The following is a 6,314-nucleotide window of genomic DNA, read 5'->3' as shown; positions in this document are numbered from 1 at the left end:
TTAACGGAGTTCGGCCAATGTTGCCTACGTCTCCGGACCTGCTACAGATCTTTTATTATCAACCAGGGAAATTTTACAATCTCAGAACTCACACCCCGATCCCAAATACACTCAGAAATTACTCGTAATTTCTTAAAGAATATTTTTTTGTGAGAAAAAAAAACTTTTTTTTTGTTCTTCTTCTTTTCTCTTCTCTTCTCTCGTTCTTTCTCTTTTTTCTTGTTTTGGGATGCCTTTCATCTTCTCCTTACGTTTATTATTTATAGGAGAAGATTGGATATGTGAAAGCCACAAAGCCACAATTATTGACAAAATGAAGTTCCTCTTTCACCGTCCATCACCGGCCAACACAATAAACGTGTTTCTTTGACTAACAGTTCATTGTTAATGCTGATTAAATGCTGACTATATGCGGCCAATATACGTTAATTAATACTCATCCTTTACAGCAAAGCAAGTGTGCTCTCTTTCTTTTTTTACCAATCTAAGTTTCATAAATAAAGCTTATACTCCAACCATGGAAAACTCATTGAATCACAACAAAGTAGCCATACTGATTAAAAATGCTGTTGCATCAAAAGCTAAACGGCCGGAAACATTAACATAACCGCATAAACAACTTAATATAAAGCACCAAAAGTTCTAAACGGTGAGATAAAAATCATAAAAATCATAGGACACACACAATGAACTAGCTGCGAATGCACTTGGAGGTCACAGAAAGTGACTTGCAAGTAAAATGTCTTTGAAATTTCCTTTATGATATCACTAGAGACGATTTCTGATGCAAATAAACTTTATCTGGTCAAATGAATGGTGAAGTATCACAAAAGAAAAGTATTAGCCAATTATATTTAAGACCTCATTTCATCTGCTCCCAGTCAGTCACAGCATATTTAAGAGATCACAAATTAATACTGTTTTGTTTAAAAAACACTCAAGTACTTAACAAATGTTTCTGGTAGAAATAGTATAGGTTCAATATATTTGTTTCCTATTATTCAACAAGAGCGTCTGTAGTCCAACGGTTAGGATAATTGCCTTCCAAGCAATAGACCCGGGTTCGACTCCCGGCAGACGCATTTTTCAGTACTCTTTTGTTTTTAAGCTTAATGGAGTAAACGATGTTGTTTGATCTGTTTTCGTAATGGTAGGTTCATCGAAACATTGTACTTATTCAGTGTTTGAGAAACTAACTAACGGATCAACCGAGGAACTGGTTAGTGCAATGGACAATTCTAGAATCATTCTTCTGGCTGGAGCTACTGGTGGTGTAGGTAGAAGTGTTGTTGATATCTTCGAGGAGAAGAAGCTCGACTGTTAAAGCTCTGGTACTAACCTTTTGGATGTACTTCTCGATATTAAAAATATGTGGGCAGTCGTAAACTTTGTGTGAAAATATCAAAAGGTAAGGAATGAAGAGAAGGCTCGGACGAAGTTAGGAACTGACATTGAATTCGTGAGGAACTCCACAGTTTCAAGATCATTGATAACTATTTGCTTACTTCTTAGATTCTTGATTTAATCAGTGGGCTAAAATCAGATTGTTGCAGACATTACAAAGGAAAATAAATTAGTTCCTGAATAGTTAAAAGGGGCGAGGCACTACAAAAAAATATGGTATTAATAGCACTTTATGATAGCATTGTTTTCTAAAGTGCTATGAATGATTAATTTTTTACTTTTGTTTATATTGATATCAGTTAATTATTGCTGTTGTGGAAAATTAGCGAGCGGGAAATGAAAATCATTGATACCGCCAATACTTAGCTAAAAATTAGATTTAAGCACCTAATACATGATATCAAAAACATATAATAGCATTTTTCTTATGCTAAGATAAACAATTTTTCAAAAATTATATTTAAAACATTAATCTTTAAATCTAAACTACATACCAAATCATACTTAATTTTTATATCTTACACAATTTTAAATTTTTAAACTTCTTTGCTTTAATAACTTTTACTTTATAACTAAGTCTTAACATTTATATTTAATAATCACTTTTAACATTTATAAACCTTAAATTAAAATTAAAATTCCAAACCCTACTCCACAAAACCTAAAATATACTTCAAACCCTATGTACTATACCACAAATTATAAATCTAAACACTTAAACTAATATATTCAAACTTAAACATCAAATCTTACGCACATAAACTACAAATCTAATATTTTCAAAAATAATTTCAACTTAATCTAATATCTAAACTTAATTTTTAAAACCGTAGTCCAAGTCTTAATCTTAACCTCAACCCCCAAATTTAAACTTTGAACTCTATATCATAAACATTAGCTTTACAATATAGTAAATAATCTAATTATTAGATGAAAATTTACTCTATATTAACGGTTTTAAGTTTATAAATTTAATTTTCAAATATTTATCCTAAATTTAACAAACAGGTTAATTAACAAAGTGCTGAAAGATTAAATAAAAGAAAATTACCTTTTTGTTACCCCTATTTGAAACCCTAAACCCTAAACATAATCTTTAAAACTCTAATCTACTCAAATCTAAACCTTGCACATTATATTCCTAACATTAAAATTTTGACTTTAAATTACATAAACTGAATCTTAACTACAATTTTTCAACCTCGAAGATTAATTAATTTATATAATCTCTGAAACTTTATATTTACATTTTATAAAAAATATTATAATATTAAAATTACAATAGTTGCCTAGAAAGAAGAGAAACTACAATAAAATAAACAAAATTAGTAATATCTCATCTATTTTTCCATTGGCTAATACTAAGAGTGTGTGGGTGTGTGGATTGGCAATATAGACCATTGATTAATATTATTCGATGGCCCAGATTCATCCAATTTGTGCATCTTCATCTCTCTGTCGCTCGGCTATTTAGTTTTCATTTTATTTTTTGCTTTCTTCCTCTTCTGTCAAATCTCACTCTTCCTTGCTTCCTCTTCTATGGAATCTATCTCTTGTAAACCCACCGTCTTCAACGCCAAGCTTCGCCTCCTCATGAACCCGAGGACGAACCCCACAGACGAGCCGTTTTGATTGGGCCGAGATGAAGTTCTTCGCCTGATGAGCATCTCTACCGCATCTCAGATCCGTCTTGGCCGGTCTCTGCCTTCACCGAAGTCGCCACCGCCACTGCTCGCCACCACCATTACTGGTCACATATCTCTCCGTCTCTCTCACTATGTGTTTTTCACTCTCTTTTTCTGTGTTTTGAGTTTGATTTTTTGTTCTTCTTGTTAGATGAAGGTGGACAAGGCAGAGGAGCCTGATGGAGGAGGATGTAGCAGAAGCGGTGGGTCGTTAGCGGCTGGGAGATGCAGTTGGTTCATAGACGATGAGGAGATATAGATGAGAAGCCATAGAGGAGAGATAGATGAGACATGGTGGAAGTGAAGAGCTTCATGGAGTTGGTTCAGAGACAATGGTGAGGTTTGACGGTGGCTGTTCAAAGACGACGAGATAGAAGAAGAAGAAAAGAAGAAGAAATCGATGGAGTTGAAGTTGACGGCGAAGAGTTTAGTTCTAGGGTTCTTCATTTTGTTTTTCAGGTTTAGATTTCTAAACCGGGTCTATGTGTAAACCAGTGTAAACCAGGTTTGTGTGTAAACCGATATAATTTGCAAACCACGATTTTAATAATAAACCAATTTCCTTATCAACCAATTATATTTGAAATAGATTTTAATTATTAATTTGTTAAAAATATATTAATTTATAATTTAAAAATATAAATGAAAATAGTAACTAATAGCAAACAATAAATATTGCTGTCATAAGTCCATGATACAATAGCCCTCGAGGAATTGTTGTCATAAATGATGGACTTTTATAGCTGGGGCAGACATATCGGTTTCAATAATGCTAATAAAAGCATATAATTGCTGTTTTCTCTTGCTAAGAAAGACGATTTTTCTTGTAGTGAGGAAAGTGATCAATGCTGTTTCTGTTATAGTCTGTCCAAAGGAAGGATATAAACCTGAGAGACAAAAATACATTTAGGTTGTTTCTTAAAGATTTGATGCTCCTTTTTTATATATTCCCGCTCTGGGAAATGATGGTTTTTAGATATGGATTTAACGCAACGAGTCAGGTTCTTCTAGCCTGAGGTGATGGTACTGAAAGAACATTTCTTAAGCTCAATATTCAACAGAACTAAACATATAGATTGTATGGTGATACACAGATAAAAGGCGACTCTCCCGAGTTAGTGGAATACACGGGAATGAAGAACTTGATCAATGATGTTAAAGATAGTGTTAAACTTGAGAACGGGAAGCTTCTTTTCGTTGGTGGGGGTAAGTTGAGTCGCGTAACTTGATTAGTCTTTTTTACTTGACATAACCTTTTTTGAGAAAAAGTTGAAGTCGATGTATTTGTATATATAACACATTTAAATACCTACATTGGGGAGCCTTGGATGATGTTTGTAATGGGAATTGTCAGCGAAAGTAACTTCATAGTAGACCTAACCGGTGGTTTGTTTTGTTTACTTTCTTTCATAAATGTTTTCTTCTCTTTGCTTTTTCTTTTCAGCTTATGTTTAGCAAATTAAGAAGGACCATTCGAGCGTACATTCAAGAATCTAAGGTGCGTTTAGTTTCTTTCTTCCATAGAAACAAGAATCTTCACTAAACTCTGAATTGGCATTTGGTTTATATGCGGTTACAGGTTTGTTCATGTTGGCTCTGTTTGGAGTAAACCGACCAGAGAGACCCGGTTTGGTTCTAAGCAAACAACCTCCGGATGTGAGAGTAAACAAGGAGCTTGACTTAATTCTCACTTACAAGTTAAAGACAGAAAATTTGAGAAACTCATTTTCACAAAAATTGAGGATTAAATCAAGAAGATGTTTAATTTCTCATTTGAGCTATTTTGTGTGTTTGTTTTCAAGTTAAAAAATACCGTTCAGCGAACCTTTCACAATAGATCCTCAGAGTCATCCACCATAGAAAGACTACAAAGAGTATTTCAAGAATCTGAAAGATGGAATCACTGGCAAAGAAGCTTTGGAACAGAGCAATGTTTCTGTTTGAAACATGATTTCTCTTTTGTTTGTTGTATCTGAAAAATCTTTTGCGAGTAACAACAAAATAAAGATTGTAGATCAAGATTAATATACAAAGCGTATTCAACTACAACAATAAATATTATACCATTTGATCCGTGGAGGTTCTAGAACATTGTCAAGCTTCTCTGCCATTTCTTTGCCTGTAAGAATTGTGCCTTGTGGTGTAAGAAAAGTGGTGCGTTGAAACGGTGGAGACCAGATTCCACTTTTCTGGTAATCGAACTGAAACTCAGACACGTCAATGTACTTGTCAAGAAGCTTGTCTGAAACTGGTTTTGATACGTTCTGAGTTAAAACAGAGGAAGATGAAAATGGAGAATCAGACATTGTCAGTTTATAAAATTAAGACAAAACAGAAAGTTTTTGATTGGAGGGTTTCAGATTCATGAGGAAAGGTTTGATGGAGACTTTTGTGGTAATGACAAAAAATGGGATTTTCAGCAAAATAATGGAGGATGAGTGGGAAGGAGCACAGAACATTTGTGTGTTTATTTTTCTCTTTTTTTTTTTTTGTTTCTTTGCCAATAGAAAAGATGCGTTGATTTTGGGCACAGAGTACAAATCATTGAGTGCTGTTTTCCTTTCCAAGAATCATTGTGCTCTTTCACATGGCAAATGTTAACCAAAACGTGAAAGATTTTTTTTTTTTAAAATAGTACTCCTTTTGTTTCATGGAGTAATAAATACTAGGATAAGTTTAAAATAGTAATCCCTTGCGCATGGTGAGTTTATTTGTATATATTATCGATAGTTTTTTTATATATTTGATCATTTTATTTATATATATAAAATATTTTTTGTTGTTATTATATAATTTTTTCCGATGGATCGGATCAATTTTTATTAAAAATAATGGAACAAAACTATAATTAATACATCATGGGTTGATCGGATTGGACATTAAACAAATTATGACATAAAACCTTATTTTTTCTATCGAACACATTCTTTAAAAAAATGAACAGTATTGTTTTCACAGTTGAATTATTTTGACTTTTATCTTCCATATGGTTTTGAAAGCTTTCAAATCAACCATCGAATTGATACATGTCATTTTAATATTTTTAGTCGTATACTTAAGAAAAATTTACATTTTCGTAATTTAAAGTCGTTTTAAAAAATTCAAAATATAACATATAAGAAATATAACATATAAGGTGTCCTCATTTTTGTATTTTAAAGTCGTTTAAAAAAAATATATAACATATAAGGTTTCCTCATTTTTGTAATTTAAAATCATTTTAAA

The 6,314-nt window shown here is 32.5% G+C and overlaps 1 non-coding gene across 1 annotated transcript; it reads left to right on the top strand.

Moving 5' to 3' along the window:
• Nucleotides 1-1,010: 1,010 nt before the first annotated feature.
• On the top strand, nucleotides 1,011-1,082 carry TRNAG-UCC. The gene has a single exon. It is a non-coding gene; the product is annotated as a tRNA-Gly (tRNA).
• The last annotated feature ends 5,232 nt before the right edge of the window (nucleotides 1,083-6,314 follow it).

Source organism: Brassica oleracea, chromosome C3 (genome assembly GCF_000695525.1).
Source record: "Brassica oleracea var. oleracea cultivar TO1000 chromosome C3, BOL, whole genome shotgun sequence".
Taxonomy (NCBI): domain Eukaryota; kingdom Viridiplantae; phylum Streptophyta; class Magnoliopsida; order Brassicales; family Brassicaceae; genus Brassica; species Brassica oleracea.
The sequence above is the reverse complement of the archived record's forward strand: the minus strand, read 5'-3'. Positions and strand labels throughout refer to the sequence as shown.